The following is a 19,867-nucleotide window of genomic DNA, read 5'->3' as shown; positions in this document are numbered from 1 at the left end:
ACAAAAAGCTGTACATATTTAAGGTATACAAATTGACGAATTTAGTACACCCATAAAACCACCACCACAATCTATGCTGTGAACATAGGCATTGCTTCCAAAAGTTTCTTACTGAACTCTATATTACTAGTTTTTAGTGATAACAACACTTACCAAAAGATCTACCCTCAACATCATTTTAATAAAACTTTCTAAGCAGAGAAAATATAAAGCTGTAATCACGAAATGCTGGCCTTAAAATATACCCACAATCACTATTCATATTCTAATTCATGTTAATTAAAACATGACAATAAGCTGCTCAAATTAAACAGAAATAAAAGCACTATGAAATTATAAAACAGTTTTCTTTGTCATATTTCTCTTCTGTCACATATTCTAAGGGAGGAAGCAAAGACATTCCCCTGTAGAGTCAATGTTTTATTTCTTGAGCCTTGTTTTATTCACATTTTTTAAAGTAATATCTACACCTAACATGGGGCTCGAACTCACGACCCCAGGATCAAGAGTCACGTGCTCTAACAACTGAGCCAGCCAGGCACCCTGAGCCTTTTTAAATTAGAAATTTACGATATATAAGATGGCTTTTAAAAGACATTGGTAACATAAGCCTTATGCTGTACCATCAGACTATTGACTTCTATCTGAAAAGTTATTCGACAAGACAGAGTACCAAAGTAAATATAAAATTACCTATAGCTACCAAGCCACCGAGACCTTGAAAGGAGCTGAATCTTAAATATTTCCCTATCATATTACTATACGTATGCTATTGATAACAATTCAATAGTAATATATAATTAAAAGTTGCATGCTTGCTCTTACGGTGCCAGAAAGAGGCCTTTGTTGTAAAATAAAACATTTTTTTCTATGCTATCAATTTCAGTTAAAATATAATGATCATTTAAATGTAATGCTGAACAATAAGTTATACTATCTGTTATTTAAAGTAATTATTTCTGAGAGTTCAAAGTATTTCTTTCCTTTAAAATCTTGAGAAGTTGGGGGAGCCCGGGTGGCTCAGTTGGTTGAGTCTTGACTTCAGCACATCTCACAGTCATGAGGTCAAGCCCCTTGTCAGGCTCCGTGCTGGGTGTGGAGACTGCTTGGGATTCTCTCTCTCCCTCTCTGTCTGACCCTCCCCCATGCACGCTCTCTCTCCCTCTCTCTCAAAATAAACTTTAGAAATAATAATAAAAAACAAAATAAGATCCTTTGAACTTTGAGTTATTTATTACAATTTTATAAATGCAGCCGAGAAGGCGCCCTGGTCCTTAAAAACAAAGCCAAACAAAGACAAAAACAAAAAGGCAGAGCAAGAGACCGTATAGGGGCTGTACGCCCAACTTAGTTGACTTGTTCTCATTACACTCCTGAAAATTGAGAAACACTGTACCTGAAGAATATTAGCATTTTTATTTGAAATTCAAAAAGAAAGAAAGGTTAATGGGAGATGAAAAACTATATATATATGTGTGTGTACATATATATATATAGACAGAGAGAGAGAGAGAGAGAGGGAATGAGAGAGAGAGATGGTGCAAAGTCGGTAGAAAAAGAATGATTTCACCCGTCTGGAAAGCTTCTTGTATACTTAACAAACCACTTTTAACCTCAGAAGAAACCACTTTTAACCTCAGAATACTGTCCAACAACTTATGTTACATCTGTTCATTCAATATATTCTTACTTACATGTAAATTTTTACTTTAAGAAGCAGAAAAAAAACCTGCCCAGTATATTAAAGGAATTAGAAATATGGCAATTAAAAATATTCTATAGATAAAGGCAAGTTAATCTTTGTTGGAAAACATTTGATAATTATCTGCCTAATCAACACGCTTTATAGTTTGCCACGATTCCATAGACTAAAGAGAAGAAAACAAAAAAGAGAACAAAAAAATCTGTAAGTAGGTAAATTAAATTAACTGAATTGAGGAATATGTACATAAATATATTATGCATATGCATTTTATATTCATAACATAATTAAAGAAAATTATTAACTTTAACAAAAACCTTACAATTCTATCTTAAACATACAACAGAAATGTACAAAACTCGAGATTTCATACACTTATTTGCTAATACTCACTACACAGAACAGATAGCAGACTTGGAGTCTCAAGGTTTAAATCCATAAAGTTTCCTTAAGTTCTCAATGTTACCACTTTCATTTTTATCTAGGCCAAAATTGTTTATAGAAGCAGAAAGAAATAGACTGTTGACTAAATTAATGAGCTTTCTCAAATGTTGAATATACAATAATAAAGCAACATAGGTAACTTAAAAATATTGTGCCTGTTCATAATAGCTGCCGTTAATAATAAGTTGGAGGGAAAAGCAATGCACAAATGTTTGCCTTTTCTCTGCCTTTAAGCATATTGGGAATCCACATTTTAGAAGGGAAGGAGGGAAGCTCTGTTTCATTCTGCTATTGATCTATCAGACAAGAACTTAATCAATCTTCTTTATAAGCTATTAAAGCTGAGCTCGAGAAATGAACTCACCTGACGCATGCAACATTGATTGCCTCTTTCTAAGAACTGAATATGTCAGTCTTATCTGCAGCTGTGATTCAATTTTTAAGGGACAAGATTTTTCCTTCATTAGCTTCCCCAAAATGCTCCAATTAAGAAAGAGCATTTTGATAGTGGTCCAGAGTCAATGACTAAAACAAAATGAAGACCATAACCCTCAATTTCAATCACAGTCTCCAGAGAAAACAAGAGACCAAAAGCATATGTTCATCAAAGGAAATTCAGCACTAGTCCCAAGATCCTGCTCTAGCGTGAATTCTGAAGAATGCTCTGGCAGTGTAAACTAATGTGGAGACCTTAAGCTCAGATAAATCTTGGAAATTCAAAGGGAAACCCCAGGCAGCTGTAAATCTGTCTTTACTGCATATACATTTCAGCCAGGGGCTTCTCTATGTTGTATTAGGTTATGTGACATCCCATTCGGCATCTAAGTACCTCATAAATATAGGCAGAGAGGTCACTGTACATATACAGGGCACCCCCAATGTGCTAGATGCTATACGCCGAGGGTGGGTGGAGGGGGAAGGCCCTACATGTTCAGTTTATTAGGAAAGGTTAATAGCACAAATCCTCAATGACCAAAGAGAGTTCCCTTTGGCTCAGCTTTCTGGTTTCCATTTTCTCTTTCTAGATCCCTTAACAGTCAAAAAATTAAATACTGGGAGAAACAGCAATAAAGAGTTGTCTCCGCAGTGTTCCAGGGCTCTTGAGGGTATTTGCCCATTGCAGTATGGAAGTGTTGCCAACGCCCTGGTATAATATGAAGAACGTTTTGTCCGGATTTGTTGTTAGCTTAATTTCCTACGGTAGATAAGAGGGGAGACAATATCTAGTCCCACCTCCCACCCCCTCCACCCCCTACTTTCCCTTTATTTCTCTATATTCTCGGCAAATAGAACAGAACCCTATCATAGGCTGTTGGGTTTCTTCGACAATATCTGATGTTCACAGCTCTCCAGTCACACCCACCCGAATCCCTTCACATCCTTCTTAATGAAGTCACCCACAGGCAAGGATTGTAGCAAAGCACAGAGAGAAGCAAAGGGCCCAGGGCAACATTCCATATCAGAACTGTCTCCCGCACCCTCCTGCCCAAGCTGTTTTCTGGTAGTTTCTCTAAAGCAGACTAGGAAGGGACTAGATTGAGCCACATAGATGGAGGAGCCAAATAGACACTGGCTTCACCCTCAGAACCTTCATCCAGCCCCAGTGCCCTTAAACCTCGAATCCCAACAAAAGAATTAATCTCTCTGCTATTAAAGGTGCTATTGTGTGTGTGAATTCCCTTAGAAATCCAAGGAGTTAATGGCCTCAATATTTCCAGAATACTTAATGCATTCAGGAAGATGGGATGCAGTATGGGGTCTAATGTTTATTTATTGCAAAAGTCAAGAATAGCTGGAAGTCCATTAAGAGGATGTTCAGCAGATTATATTAATTTGTAATTAATTTTCAGTGGTATTTATGAGAGAACCCTTAATCAGCATAATTCAGACTTTGAAAATTATAATATTAACTAATATTAATTAAATAATAATTTATAAATTTCAATAGTTTTAATTATCTTTTGATTAAATTACCTGTTAGTCAATTCCACACTGCTTTTGATATTAATTAGCTAACTTAAACATGATCTACTGAAACTACTCCCCTGTGGATTAAGGCGTATTGTCTAAACAGGTCAACACTGAGATACTTAAGTGTGACAATTTAGATTGCATGATTAGCAAAATTAATTGTTTCAGGCACTGGCTTTTTCATCCTCGATTTGCCAGCGGGTAAGGTCTTTAAAATATGCCCTGAGTTTCCCTGGGCCCAAATCTGAGGCATCCCACATTCTGTGATTCCCCCTCCCCGCCCCCAACCCCCCTCCTTCTGCGTCCTGTTACAGAACATTCTACTCTTTTGAGACCTAAATTAGTGTCAGCCTATTAATCAGCCAAAATACGTCAGAGGAAAATGAAGTTCCGAACCCAGCTCCCTCTACAGGCAGACTGCTTCGCCCTCTCTCACTGCAGTGTCTGGCAATGGAGCTGGGACCTCAGGGCCACAGCCCAATTTAGGTCTCCTCTGTGTAGTGACAACTACCACAGACCTCATTTTTTTTTTTTTAATGTTAATATTTAATTTAAAGCCACCTAACCTCAAGTTCTCAAAGATAAGTGTGTCGTTGACTCCACGGGAGTCTCTTTTGCCTCGGCTTGGAGCTGCGGACCCTTCCCCCCACCCCCAGCCCACTTCAACGTGGAAATTGTACAACCTCCCTGATATAATATGAGGAACATTTTCTCCGGATGTTTTGTTAGCTTGTTTTCCGATGGTAGATAAGAGGGGAGACAATATCGGCATCCCACTTCAGAAGTGGAGATCTTTTTTAAATGGGTCTTTTGAAACCAGCTATCAAAGTGCAGTTCGTTTTACTCATTAACATCATCAAGAGAAGCAGAAGGATACACACTAGACAAATAAAGGAAGAGAGGGATTTTATTTTTGCCATGTGAAACATTAAAAAGCATGCTGGTTTCCAGAAGCTATAATTGATCATCTTTTAGAGAACACCATGGGATTATTGAAGCTCTACACCAGCTAACGTGACATAACTTTCGTTGTGGATAATTCTTATTTTGGGGGCAACATCCTCGCCCGGAAGGTGTTACAGTTTTACAAACGGAAGTCACAAGCGATCATTTTAGGTTAGTCGTATTATAACACATATGACACTCGAAAGAATTTCATCCCAGAACTCCCTATTTACAATGATTAATGGGGATAACTTATATCTCAGAGCCCTGGACCTTCTCCAGGACGGTATCTGTTAAGGGTGTCTTGCATTGGGGCTAAGAATAGAATAGCACGTGAACATGAAAAGCAATGACAGTACATGAAGCAAAAGAAACATTTGTTAAGTCCCGAAATTTTGCAAATAGAAACAAAGAGAATTTGTAATGTTATTTCTGACTTATGCAACATTTTTCTGCCAATTATACAAACTAAGCCTATAATATATACATATGATACAAGAATGGGTATATTGTACAGATCTGAATTATTTTTATACCTATTATATTTTCTACTTATATTTTCTAATTCAAGATCTTGTGATTTTCTTTTGGCTTTACCTTTCATTGCTTAGATTATTCTTTTCAAGGAAGGAGCTGTTACCTTGCCAGACACAATATAGAAAATTCTTTCTATCTATATGCTTGAAAAAGAAAATAGCTTTTTCCTTCAAAAATTAATTTCAAGTGACTTGTAACTGTTTGAATGGTGTTAAACTCATGTTCATGGTATACTTCTGGGTGGATGATTGATAAAATGTTCAATTGACAAGCAATTTTTGTATAAATGCCAATGACAGATTCTGTTAGTTATTGTGATAAAAGGAATAGGGAGTGGCAGGGATAAGGACAAATGACCATAATGTGAAACATAAGATTTTATATTTATCAAATCCATAGCAGCAAAACCATGAGTTATGAAAAAATGAATTCACTATTTGAAAATACTTGAACTCAAACCTTCACTTGTACAGCACAAAGAGAAAGCTAAGTACCAGGTGGGACTCACTGGGAAAATATCACTTAAAATAAAGTTAATTTCAACTGGAAACCACCATATGCGTAAAATGTGAAATACGAAATATGTGAAATATAAAATATTAAAAATATATAAAAATAAAATAATCCTAAGGAGAAATGTACAGAAACGAAGAAAACAACAAAGTTTTATTGAGCCATTAAAAAAAAAAGGCTTGAATAAATGGAGAGACATATTTCTCTTGAATTGGAAGACCCATCATTGTAAAAAATGCAAAATATTCATCGTTAACGAATTCACAGCTATACATAATTCATGGCCATACATAATTCCAGTTAAAATCCAACTTTTTTGATTTGGTCATTCTAATGATCATCTGTCAAAACTAAGTAAGAAGAATGGGCAAGAATAAATAAGAATTTGGAAAGAGTATTGGGGAAGGAACTGACACTGTCAGTTGTCAAAATGCATCACCAAACAACAGTGGCGAAAGCAGTATGATACTGGTTCCAAAACACCAGTCAGATCAAGAGACGGAAGAGGAATCCCCACAAACATAAGCAAATGTGTATTAAATGTGGACTGTCACAATGATGGGCATTTCTATCAGTTGGGAAAGAAGCAAGATCCTGGGGCCACTGGTAAACTATTTGGAGAAACAAATGTGGGATACTTAGGTCGCATTATATTAAGAAGAAAATTCATTCCACAAATAATCTTTCAACACATTTTCCATCAAGTGCTTCTATATTCCAGGCACTAGTTCCACTTCCCAGGTTCGGAATAACCGAGGAAGAAGAAAAAGAAAAAGATGGAGGAGGAGGAGGAGGAGGAGGAGGAGGAGGAGGAGGAGGAGGAGAGGAGAAGAAAGAAGGGAGGAGGGAGAGTCTTTGACTTATGTGAGTTGGTATTCTGGGGCAGACATTTTGTACGAGCCAGACAATGAACCAATGAACCAATGAACCAAGAGTATTAGTTTAGATAGCAAGAAGTGTTCTGAGGAAAACTAACATAGAGTAACAGGGAAGGTTAGACCTACTTGAGATAGGAGGGTCAGAGAGGGCTTTTGTGAGGAGTCGTTTGGGTGAAGACCTAGACAGAGTGAAGGTATGCGCCATGTGGATTTGGGAGTAGAAACTTTCAACTAGAGGCGACTGCAAGAGCAGAGGCCCTGAGGAAAGAGTTTGCATGTGTGTCCAATAGCTGCAAGGGGGCCGGTGCAACTGGAATACAGAAGAGGGGTGGGAAATGGGGAACCCAGAGCCAGATCACGCAGGGCCCTGTAGGTCATGGTGAGAAGTTGGTACCGTAGTTTGTTCTAAGTGTGATGGAGCAGGGGAGTGCTGTGATCTAATTTAAATTTTGAGAGAAAAGGGGAAAAGGGGCACCTGGGTGGCTCAGTCAGCTAAGTGCTCCGACTTCAGCTCAGGTCATGATTTCGTGGTTCATGAGATCAAGCCCCCAGTAGGGCTCTGTGCTGACAGCTAGGAGCCTGGAGCCTGCTTCGGATTCTCTCTGCCCCTGCCACACTGGCACTCTGTCTCTCTCTCTCTCTCCCTCTCTCAAAAACAAAAGAAAACATTAATTTTTTTTTTTTTTTAATTTTGAGAGAATGACTGTTTTGTGAGAAGTAGATTATCAGAGGCCAGAGTAAAACCAAGAACACCTGTCAGGAACTCTTGCTGCGGTCTAGGTGAACGTGATGACTTGGAAACAAAGAAAATAGCTGGATTCAGGACACACTTTGAAGGCAGAGCCAACAGGATTTGCTTATACGCTGTATGTGGGATACAAAACAAATTTTACCTGAATGATGCAAGAAAAAAAAATAACTGAAATAATATCATCACACTCACAATACTTTAGCCAACATGAAATCTTGGGATAAGAAAGGCTTTTTGAGAAGTAGAAGACACAGGTCTTTCACTGGTGAAAGAAGTCATGGATGATTCCATAAACCATGCGTTCAGAATCCGAGAGGTGGCTAGACAATGATGTTACGGTTTTGGGGGAGGCACCATTATCCATTTAACTTGTCCCCTCTTCTCATGTCTGTCTCCAATAGTAGAGGCTACTTGAGGCGTTAGAATGGAATTCACACTAGAAAGGAAAAATTAAATCCATAGTCCCCAAACCTCATTTCAATTTCTTCTCAGCCTCAGGAACCATCAGCTGCTTCGCTGGGGTGGTTGACTAGGTAAGACAATTGATGATTTAAATTCCCACTCCTCTTTCCCTGCTCATTTGCTAGAGATGGGGCCTTGTGTTATGAACTGGCCCAACATTAAGCATCCAAATAAAAAATAAAGATGAGCTGTTGGCGCATATTCACATGATAAATTATTATATTTTTGGACAATGATAAACTTCTAACTGTAATGTTAAAGTTTTGTCACATGGTTCCTAGAAATTTTTAAAGGAATTATGTTATATAACTCATGGTAACAGTATGTAAGTTTGGTCTTTTAAGTTCACTGACACAATTATTTTTATTTGATGTAAAGTGGATACATAATGTCATTATATACAATCTTACTTACCAAATTGCTATTAAAGAGACAAGAAATAAAAATTGATCTTGAAAACTGAGCTAAAAATATTGAATTTGGATTAGTGTCCTTTATTTTCATACATGTGCCTTTGTGCACATCCTCACATATTTTACAATTTCCCACAATACCTAATTATTAGATGTGCGATTTATCTCCTTTTTGGCTTTTATCTAAGGTTTTACATAGCTTGTAATAATATGTCAACAAAATTGGTGATTGTACCTTGACTTGTAAAATAAAACTCATTTTAAGAGCATCATAAATCTAACAGAGCATGTCTGGTGTTCGGATTGGTAGAAAATTGGATGTTAAACACTGGGGACAAACTGATCTTCTAATTCTGGTACTTGAGTAAGTACTAAAAGGAAAAAGAAGACGAGAGAAAAATCGTTACCTGGAGTTGATAGTTTAACTGATCATGATCAATTTGGAGTGCTTCTTGCTTAAGTAAATGACCTTTGGGGTGATTTCATTAGCTCCACATACTGCAAAAGGTTATATCTGAATTCAATGCTATGATTGAGTCTAAGCATATAAAATCTCAAAATAGTTTGAGTGGGTGTTAAAAAACAAAACAAAACAAACCCGATTCTTTCTGAGACAAAGAAAGACTGAACTGTAAAGCCCTGCTTGGCACTGTTCTCTAATTGTTGGCTTTACATGTGAGTAAATATTTGAGACACTGATACCATTATCACTTTGATGGTTGTGGTTAGGAAATGACTTCAAAATTAGCTGCTACTTCTGACTCTTTGGTACATAAGGTGTGCTCCTCTTGGATCTACTTTATTTGATGAAGTCTCTTTACCTTTATAGAGTTGAAATGCCCTATAATCGTCTGGTTTGGATTCTACCTTCTTTTCCCTCATAAAAGTCTACAAGGCATAGACTTATTTTATTAAATTAGGATATGTCTTAAATGCCTGTGGAAAGAATTTGACATGTTTCTTTGAGAAACACCAGGCAGAAGAACCAAGAAAGGATGTTTGAAAAACAGATTAGGTATACGTATCTTCACATGCAAATACGTAGCTAGCAGAATGGGCAGGAACCAGGTCTTAATCCACATGTGCTGATCTTCACATGTTGCTGGTAGATGAAATAGGGCCAAATGTCGCTAAATACCCCCATATCAAGAATCACGAAGCTTTAGGAAAAAATGTAAAAGTTTATTAAAAGAAATGAAACTATATTTTTATCCAAATGACCTTGAAGCCAATCTAATGATTCATTTTCTTGACATTTCATTGTCTTCAGTCATCATTGCTCTTTGGGATATTTCAAAAAATGCTGAGGTAGTCCCTGTCTTTTATATTCGCCTGTTTGATAACAAATCCCTTACTCGAAGGAGCAGAACTACTTTTGAATTCCTTCCTATTCTTTTAATTTCTCCCCCAACATCTTCCCTTCGTTTACCACAGCCTTTTCACAACAGGGGCCACTTCCCCAAACCTCAGTCTCCACCTCTTCCTGAGTCTCCGGTCAAGGACGGGATCCGTGGCCACGGACAAAGGGGAAGGACAGAAGAAATGATATGACCCCTTGGGGGGTCCCTCTTTCCTCTCATCGTCCACCTCGCTCCGGATTCCACATAAAGGACTTCAAACCAGACTCCACTACCTGCTGGATATGTGACTGAATGTCATCACCTTGCATCTTTGAACCTCAGCTTTTTCACCAAATGAGACTCAAAACTCCTGTCCTACCTACCTTACAGGGCTGCTAAGAAGTCTTCTGAATTAAAAGAACATAGTGAACCATTTGTTACTTTGAAAAGTTAAAAGATGGCTATTAAACATTTTATTTTAAAAGAAGCAGGAGGATCAAGTGGAAAGGGTGAGATGCAGAGGCCTGGCTTGCAGTCTCCACACTGCTACTTCCTGGTCGTGTGGTCCCAGGCACTTCACCCAACCTCCTTGCACAGGTGCCAAAGGAGTGATAAAGGCATCAGCTCATCTCTCACCTATAGAAGGTGGTAATAGTAATATTTACCGCAATTTCTTCACAAGGATTGAGAATACGATTTCAAAAGTTCTTTGTGAACTACAAACAGAATATAGTCGTCATCAAACTGGCTCTATAGAAACTGTGTTCAATAGGTGCCATCCTAGCTCTTGTTACATGAAATATAGGACACTCTCCCTTAGTCAAGAGCGGTGATTCCTTAGAAACAAACAGTATATATATAACCTTTTCCCTCAAACACTGGTAACCTTTTATGAATTACATTTATAAACTCAGCATTGCACAGTATGAATGTGTGATTGTTAAATTAGTCAGTCGGTGGATTGATGGTATAAAGTAAGATGTTTTTTAGGTTTTGCGGCTTGAGGGATATTGGATGATTAAAAAAAAAAAAAACAGAATTAAAACTAAACCTGACAGAAGGGTAGTGGCTACCCCAGGGGAAAATTAAGAGTTGTGACTGGGGTGCTAGGTAGGGAAAGGGCATTTCTAGGGTATTGGGGATGTGCTTTTCTTGGCCAGAATGAGAGCTGCATGAATGTTCACTTGGAAATAGTCATTAAAGCTATGCTTTATGTTTTATATGCTTTTACTAATTGTGTGATATAATTTGAAATGAAAACATTTTAAAAATTGAAAAAGAAAAACATAACTGCCAATTTTGACAACTTTCCAAATTTATAGTGCTCCATGGGAAACAGGGGTTCAATATTCTGTTATCCTTTTTCACCCATTTTAATGGCAAAAAAAAAAAATTATTCACACTGAATTCTCCCATATATTGATGGATGTACAAGTGAGAAGGAACACGGCCCCACATGTCAGTGTTATCCTGACACACAAGTGGTAGTCCGTGTTTGCACATATCATCTTGGACTAACCCATTCCTCAGAGCTGATGTTTCTATGTGACTAAACATGCAGGATATGGGATAATTAAGTCCTACATATTTTGAAGATGTAGGGAGATAAATAACCATTTTGGCCACGCCCTAGATTTTGGACATGCTACTTTTCCCTTTCTTCCTTTAAAACAGGAGATCCTCTTTCTGCTTCCACTCCTGCCCTAGGAGAGCGACCCAACACAAACGTTAAAATGACGTTTTCTGGTTTATAATAGAGTAAGTACGATTCAGAGTCTAGAGGTAGACTGTCTGAATTCAAATCTCACGCACCCCCCCCCCTTATTTTTTAAGTTTGTTTCTTTGAGACAGAGAGAGAGAGCACGAGCAGGGTTAAGAGCAGAGAGAGAGAGAGAGAGAGAGAGAGAGGAGAGAAAATACCAAGCAGGCTCTATACTCTGCACTAAACCTGATGCAGGGCTCCATCTCACAATCGTGAGATCATGGCCAAAATCAAGAGTCACACACTCAACTGACTGAGCCACCCAGGTGCCCCTCATATGCCCTTTTTATTAGCTACGTGAATTTGTACAATTGCGCCTCAGTTTCTTCATCTGGTAAATGGGTACAGTAGTTGTACCTATATCATAGGCTTGTTGTGATTTAATACATGCAGAGCGCCTATGACAGTGCCTCACACAAACATAGTAAATGCTTAGTCAGTACGCTAGAAATGAAATCTTCCTTTTAGGTCTAGCTTTGCTTTTCTGAAGCCCAGAAATTCTTACTTAATCAAGTTTCTCATGCCCTTCTCTGAACCATTTGCCTGCTTAGGAATGGATACTTAGTATTATTCATTTTGTTACATTTTGTCTTGTCCCTTGCTATCTAAAGCAGACCTTACAACAGATTTTCCTTTCATGCTATAAAACCTAAAACATTTTTTGGTGGCTGGCTCATTAAAATATCCTTTATTTTCTGACTTTGAAAGAACAGAGGCTTCTCCATCATCACCATCCCATTTCTGCCGCCCCTCCTGCCCTAGCAGGACGATCCCACGTTAAATTCTAACATTCTCTCTCACCCACTAGCCTCATGCCACACACGCCTGTGCTTTTTAAACCATATAGAAAACATTAGCTGGGTCAATGTGTTTGTTTTTTGGTAGAAATGGAGAAAAGGGGGGAAGATGAGGTGACAAAGTATCCTGGAATACCTAAGAATGTAATCATGGCTACAGTATTCACTCAGAGGATACAGATCGTGCCATCGCTAGGAGGAATCCAAGCAATTATACGGGCCCTCTGTTTCAGATAAGGACACTGAGTTTCAGACAGGCCACCGCCTTACCCAAGGCAGTCAGGAATAAATACAGAATAGAGCCAGGTTTCCCGCCTCTAGGCCAGCATTCTTTCTCTCTTCTATCTCGTGACATCTCTCAGCCAAAGTGTCTAGGCTGTGATATCTCAGAGGAAAAGTAATTAATGAATAACTAGGCACACAGCTCAACAATAAAGGTAAATCGCTTTTATACATCAAGGCAAAATCGGGCAGAAATACCACTGCCTGCCATCTTCAGCTGTTCAGATAATTAATATTTTTAGAGTGCTTAAAACATAATCACATGCATTTAATAATTCCAACAACCCTATGAGAAAACTTACTTTCTCTTGCCCAAAGTCACAGAGCAAGTAAGTAGTTAACTCCCAGGCTCAGGCTCAAACCTTCTTTAAACACTGACTTACATTCTTAAGCAAACCACTCAACAATTAACTGGGGCACTACGAAGCGTGTGGTACGGGAAAAGACAGAATAAAAGAGTGCAAACCAGGTAAACAGCTCCACAAAGTTAAGGTAAGCGCAGTAGTAGAGGCATGCATGGGACGCAATGAAAGCTGAGGGAAGAGGGCGAAGGAACTTTCCGGGAATAGGCACCAGAAGCTAGGTTTTAAAGAAAGAGGAAATAGTGGCCAGACCAGGCTGTAGGAGATGACAGCAGAGGGACTAAAGAATGTGCGGTAACAACGATAACAGTTACTTTATATACAGCTCTTGCTATTCTCTGTATTTCACTGATTAGCATAGTAGATGCTATTATATTTCCCTTTATAGTTGAGAAACGGGAGGACCAGAGAGGTGAAATCATTTGCCTCTGTTACACAATGTTACACACGAGCCCAACGTTACACAACGTTACACAGAGCCTAAATTTCAACTTGGGCTCGGAATGCTTAATAACATCTCCGCATCCCACCACTCACACCATGTGAGAACACAAGAACAGTGCTTGTTCAAGGACAGGCCAGTTACCTAAACCGCAGAAGCACAGAATATGCACGAAGAAGTGTAATACATAAAGGCTAGCAGAATGGGCAGGAACCAGGTCTTAATTCGCATTTCTGCAAGCGTGCTATGGTGCTTGGTGCTTGGTGCTTGACTCTGCCTGGACAATGATGGGATGCCTGCCACTAGAGACTATTTACCAGGGAGGAGGCATAGTCAGATCTAGGATTAGAAGCATCTTTCCTGATAAACCCAAAGGTGGAAATAGAGACACGGAGACCACATAGGGATCTCTTATGATAACATAGGCAAGAAATAGCAACAAATGAAACTAAGATAGTGGTACTGAATACGGAGTCAACAGATACTTAGGAGGTAATGTATACAAGACTTGGTGTTTGAAGGAAGAATCTCAATCTACACTCAAGTTTTTGTGGGTTTTTTTTTTTTTTTGGTTTGTTTCTGGTTTTTGTTTGTGAAATGTGAATGGTAGTGTCTGTTATCCACTTAGATAGCAAATAGAGAAGGGGGTGTGGGTTTGGGGAATTGTGTGGAAATCAGTTCAGCTTTGGACACGATGATTCTGCGGTCTTTTTGGTGAGAGAAACCAGAGAGTTATCTGACCGTCAGTTAAGCACATAGATTTGGTGCTCAAAAGAGACGTGGGGTTCAAGTCGGTGTGTGGTGGGGAGGGTCTTGGCTACAAATGAGAGTAGCTGGGCAGCCGTTGTAGAGTCAGAGGAAGTGCAGACCGAAGAGGGAGCCCCGAGAAATGGCCACTTAAGGAGCTGGTAGAAGGAGAGCACCCAAGAGGAAGGAGGAAATCCAGTAAGTCCCAGTGTCACTGGAATCTAAGAGAGAAGGAGCTTCAAGGAGAGAGAACTGGTCCATAGTAACAGGCGCTATAAAAAGGAAAAATAAGACAAAAGCAACCTAAAGGTAACTGCTGACTTCTCACTCATCCTCGCATTTCTTCAAACCATTTGAGAGCCTAAACACCACCCAGTAAAAAAGCAAGGGGCTCCCTTGATTGTTCAATTGGCTTATATGTGGACTGCTCCTTGACGTGCAGGAGAAATTAAGGAGGAATAGGAACAAAATGCACCTTACGATTTATTTGGCCATGTTATGGACAGTTAGAAAAACAACATGGACTAACAAGTTGAATACATAATAGAGCTATGGGTAATTGTGCTATGAAGAAAAGGAAACAAGTAACCTAAAGTTCTGAAAGAGAAACGTTGTGCAACAGGTACTAAAGAAGTGTATTGTCGGGTACAAGTTTAAGAAGTGGTCAGCAGCGTCACAGGCAGGGCTGTGCTAACAAACAAATCCACCAATGTATCTTTATGATGCATCTTCTAGGCTTCACATTGCCATGGGCACAGTGGGTGCTGCCCCAAAGCATCACGTAGGGTCTTGGATAAGGAGACAGGCAACACTAACACACAGGCAAAAGCAGGGGTCAGCAAACACATGGATAATAATAAGGGCTTCTGTGTCAGACAGACCCGAGATGAAGTTCCCAGTTCCACCCTTATTAACTGGTAGGCAAGCTAGGTAAATAGTATAAGCGTCAGTTTTCTAATTAATTACATATAATATTCTATTGTTACCTGGAAGTATCATAAGGAAATAAATAATATCTAACATTTATTGTGTATTTATTACCCGTAATATAAAATGCACTGTTCTGTCTGATTTAGTCATCATATCTATTCTAATCACTTTGTTATTGCCATTATCCCCCTTTTCCAGATGAAGAAACTGAGGCACAGAAGGGTTCCAAAACTTGTTCAGGAACACACAGATAGTAGGTGGCAGATTTTTAACCTGGAAAGTCCTAGCCTGGAGAATAGGCTTCTATAGACCATACTCTTCTGCCTCTCAATAAGCATCATGGTGGTCCCAGTGAACACAAGTGTCGGAGGCAGAGGGACGGGACCGTGGGATGACAGGGTTTGGACAGGCAGAGAGCATTCCTAACAAGGCTGCTGTCCACCAAGCCCTTCCCAAACCCCAGCATATTAAAATTCCTATGGATATAAAACACATATCACACACACACACACACACACACACACACACACACACAACTTCTATTTTTATATGTGTGTGTATAATAGAGCAGGATTTTAAGAGCAAATACACTGAAGCAACTATGATGATGCTTCCCCCTGCTTAAGTGAAAGCCACTTTGGTGGGACCGAAGTTTAAACTCTCAGCCTTTTCCCCTGCTCAAAAGCAGACCAGCTGTCAATCAGCAGGGAGACACCTTACCCAGGAGTGGAAAGGCAGTCACCTAACTGCTCCCTACCAATTTAGTTAGGGATTCGTTCTAACTCTTATTTGAAGTGCCTAGAAATTAATGTAATATTTCCTGTACTCATTTGCATTGCCTGCGGGCTGGAAGCGCCCCCTGTGAGGGCCACTGAGTTAGGCAGGGAGCTGTATCCAGGGCAACTCAGCACCAAGTTAAAGCAGGAGGAGCCCTTGTAGAATGGAGCTGACACTGGGATTAGGATCTGTTCTATGAGACCGTGCCAGGCTGATAAATTGAAGTGGCAATTTGGGATTTAACCAGATAGAGAAGTAAATGTATTAGAATGAGGAAAACCCAAGGAGGGCGAAGACTGGGGGAGCCATACAAGTTGGGCGAGTGAGGTTTTGTTTTGTTTTGATTTTTAAATTCAAGTCTCTCCTTTTGGCTTTGCATTTGAATCCTGAATTTGAGCATCTCTTCTGCTACTGCAAATATATTAGCGACGTGGATTGTCTTTGTTAGTCTAAATTGCTGTGTGTTTGCAAATACATTTCAAGAGAATGCCACTCAAGAGAAAGCCCCTCTTAGACCCAAATCATAGTGTCTAGAAGTAACTCTTGACCTTGATGCATCTGTGCCCTGCCTGTAATGAAAGTAGGTGCAGGAGCGGTTGAAATCTTCCCAAACTATTCATCTCTTATTGATCCACTTGTTCTATTGTGAGCAGAGAGACACATACATGCTAGTTTAAAATTAGGAGTTCCCAAGACTGTGATGAATGAAAGAGACATGGGATTCAGAAGTGCAGAATTTTCTCAGCCAGGAATTGCTGGGTTATTATCCTGGCACATCCGAAACAGATTTATTAATTCATTTCTTTAGTCTACAGATCCCCTCAAACATTTCTAGGATCACTAGTTTTTAAGCTTAACTACGGAGCAGTTCTTCTAAGTGCTATGTATGTTTTAAGGAAACAAAAATAATTTTTGAGAATTCAAATTAATTGGGGGATATTATGAAGTGTTGGTGGGGGGTGGGGAGAGGAGAGGAAGGCAAAAGAGATTGAATTTCTTTCACTACATAAGAATCCAGTAACTCACAAATGATGTTGCGACATACACACCAGGGAAAAACTAACCCATTCCCATAAAAAGTTTATGAAAGGAGCATGGGCCCCCTTAAACACATAGATTGCCCTCTATTTGCACTGAAAATATTTCTCTCATTTCTCATACTTTCACAACTTAGGTAAAATAAACACAGTGGCCACCATGCTCATGGGAAATCTGTCACCTCAACTTTCAGAGCCAGCATTTATTTTTAAGCTGCTTTTTCCACCTAAAAGTTAGTAACATTTGGAAAAAGCCAGCTGACTCTTCAGTTCCTAAATCCTACGGAAGGCCCGCATGACAGAGGGAAAGCGTCAGGGGTAGGGTGGAGCATGTGGTGATGGGTTTTCATTCTCATTGCAGTGACAGCGGGGAGAGGGTCTCCGTATTTTATACCTTTTTCACCTCTAGGTCATTCCTCTGCCTGGAACAGTGACAGTAGATTAACCTGTCTTCTTTGGTCTTGCGTATGGATAGCTATATATCCACACATGCATTTCAACCCCTGCTCCTTTGTTCATACTTTGTCCATCTATTCAGAATACCTTCCCAGAGTCAGATACCAGGAAGCATTTGAATGGGCCCTTGCAAGGCTCTGTACCCGATTTTGAATTTACAATTTTCACTGTTTATCTTAAAAGGGGACTCAACAGTGTACACACTTCAGGTTTCATAAAGCCTGGATCCTTCTCTGGCCTGTCTTATCCCCCCTCTACTTATTCAAGTCCTGTTCATCTCCTGAAACACTGCTCAGCTCCTGCTTTCCTCACCTCACTGACTCGTACCCTGAAAGCCTTGTTACAAAATAGGGAAACAAGTCTGGACTATAAAAATATCAGACTGTCCGTTCATTAACCTTAGTCTCTGAATAATATAAGACATATGTAAATAATGAGAACCATTTCCATTTGTATTAAAAAAAAAATGCTACATAAATGCTGGGCAAACTTGATGTTTACTTCAAAGTCCAGTATCACTGGTCTGTGTTTCATTGAGGTAAATGTTTTTCAATGGAGGTCATTCACTTACATACAAATACATTGATTTCATACTGCTTTCATTTGTTTCTAAAATTTTAGATACAAAAATAATTCCCTTTAGAGCTTTTCAACAATACAGTCCCACAACTTAGATTGAACCTGTAAGACTAAGCCTTTTGTAAAATGAAGACAAATCTGAAAACCTCTGCATTCCAAACAAAGGAGGATCCGTGACATCATGAATAATGTGTCTATAATACAATACATTACTTCATTTGTTTTTTCAGAAAATGGCACTTCATATACTTCTAATATCTAGCAGATAGGGAACGATTTTTAAAAATACAGCATTCTACAGCTCTGGGGGAGATACTTCTTACAAAGGGAGCTAATGTGTCCGAGAATAACTTGTAGAAGTTGAACCGCCCTTTCCACTTTTTCAGAAAGCCAAACCTTGGCAATTTGTTACTTAAAGACATTTTTTTTGTGTTAGAAAAATGAATTGATTAAAGAAAAGCCAACAAAATCTCACTCTGCTCACTTTAGATCTGGAGCAGGGCTTCTCAACTATAATGTGCATGTAAATCACATAGGGGTCTCGCAGATTCAGAACGGCCTGGCCTGGAGCCAGAAGGTCTGCCTTTCTCACATGCTGCCTGGCCGTCCCAGCGTCGCTGGGCCCGGACTACACTATGCAGCAAGAGTCTAGCATAAACTTTCATTCTTTCTTCCACCTTCTCCAACTTACCATTTATATATTTATTTACTTATTTTTGAAACCCAGATCAGAAATCCTATGACATTCCCATCGATTAATGACTTAGCAGAGCTAGAAATGTCCTTGGAAAGAGCTCTAGTTTTCAATGATTTGGAAAATAACTAGTATGTGAATGGGAAGCTACGGCTGAGGAGAAGATCTGATACTGGGACTGGAAGTAAGAAAGACTAAATTTTCATTGGTGGATCTAAGACCAATAACGGAATGATCCTGGACAAGTCATTGGGTCTTTCCAAGCCTTGGTCTCTTCGTGTTTAAAGTCAGGATGCTGGACAAGGCCCCTTGTGGAGGCCTCCTTCTGGTTTCTAGATTCTATAATATTGGCCATGTGTTTGTACATGTCATGAAGGGTAGCACATAATTAATCTGTTTACTTGGGCTATTTTAACAATCAGTGCAGATTGCCAAGCAACATATCAGCACAATCAATACAGTGATACTGGGTCTTAGCGTCAACTAGCGAGATTGCTGAAAATAGTAATAAATACTTTGTTTATTTCTTTCTTTGTTCTCAAGTTCATTGCCAACTCTAGACTCTGGTTTTGTGCTTTACTCATAGCAGAGGGTAGTTCCCAAAAGGAGAGCTAGAAGAAACTATCTGCAAATGGGAGTTTTAATCCCCATCTTTGGAAAGTAACTACCTGGCCCTACTAACTCACAGGCCCATTAAAGAAGCCAGAGGGGAACACAATATACATGCTGCTTTAGAAAGTCTTAAAAAGTGCCTTGCAAATGCAGGTTATATTTTTATCATTTCCCACATCTTTTCTAAATAATTTATCAACTAGAAAACAAAAATACACTTTGCATTTTGTTAGGCAGGCATTTTCTTTTCATCTATTTATTGACTAAAATAAACACAAAGAGGCAGGAAAAATAGAAAGAGATGAGTAAATGAAAGAAAACATTCTCCAACAACAGGCAGAAATCTATGGAAATAGATTTTCTCGGAAGAGAAGAATCTATTAGAATATTCTTAATGATCTAATAAAAAAAAGGAAAAAGACTCAAAAGTTTCA

Source organism: Leopardus geoffroyi, chromosome A3 (genome assembly GCF_018350155.1).
Source record: "Leopardus geoffroyi isolate Oge1 chromosome A3, O.geoffroyi_Oge1_pat1.0, whole genome shotgun sequence".
Lineage (NCBI taxonomy): Eukaryota > Metazoa > Chordata > Mammalia > Carnivora > Felidae > Leopardus > Leopardus geoffroyi.
This window is presented reverse-complemented; position numbering follows the sequence as displayed.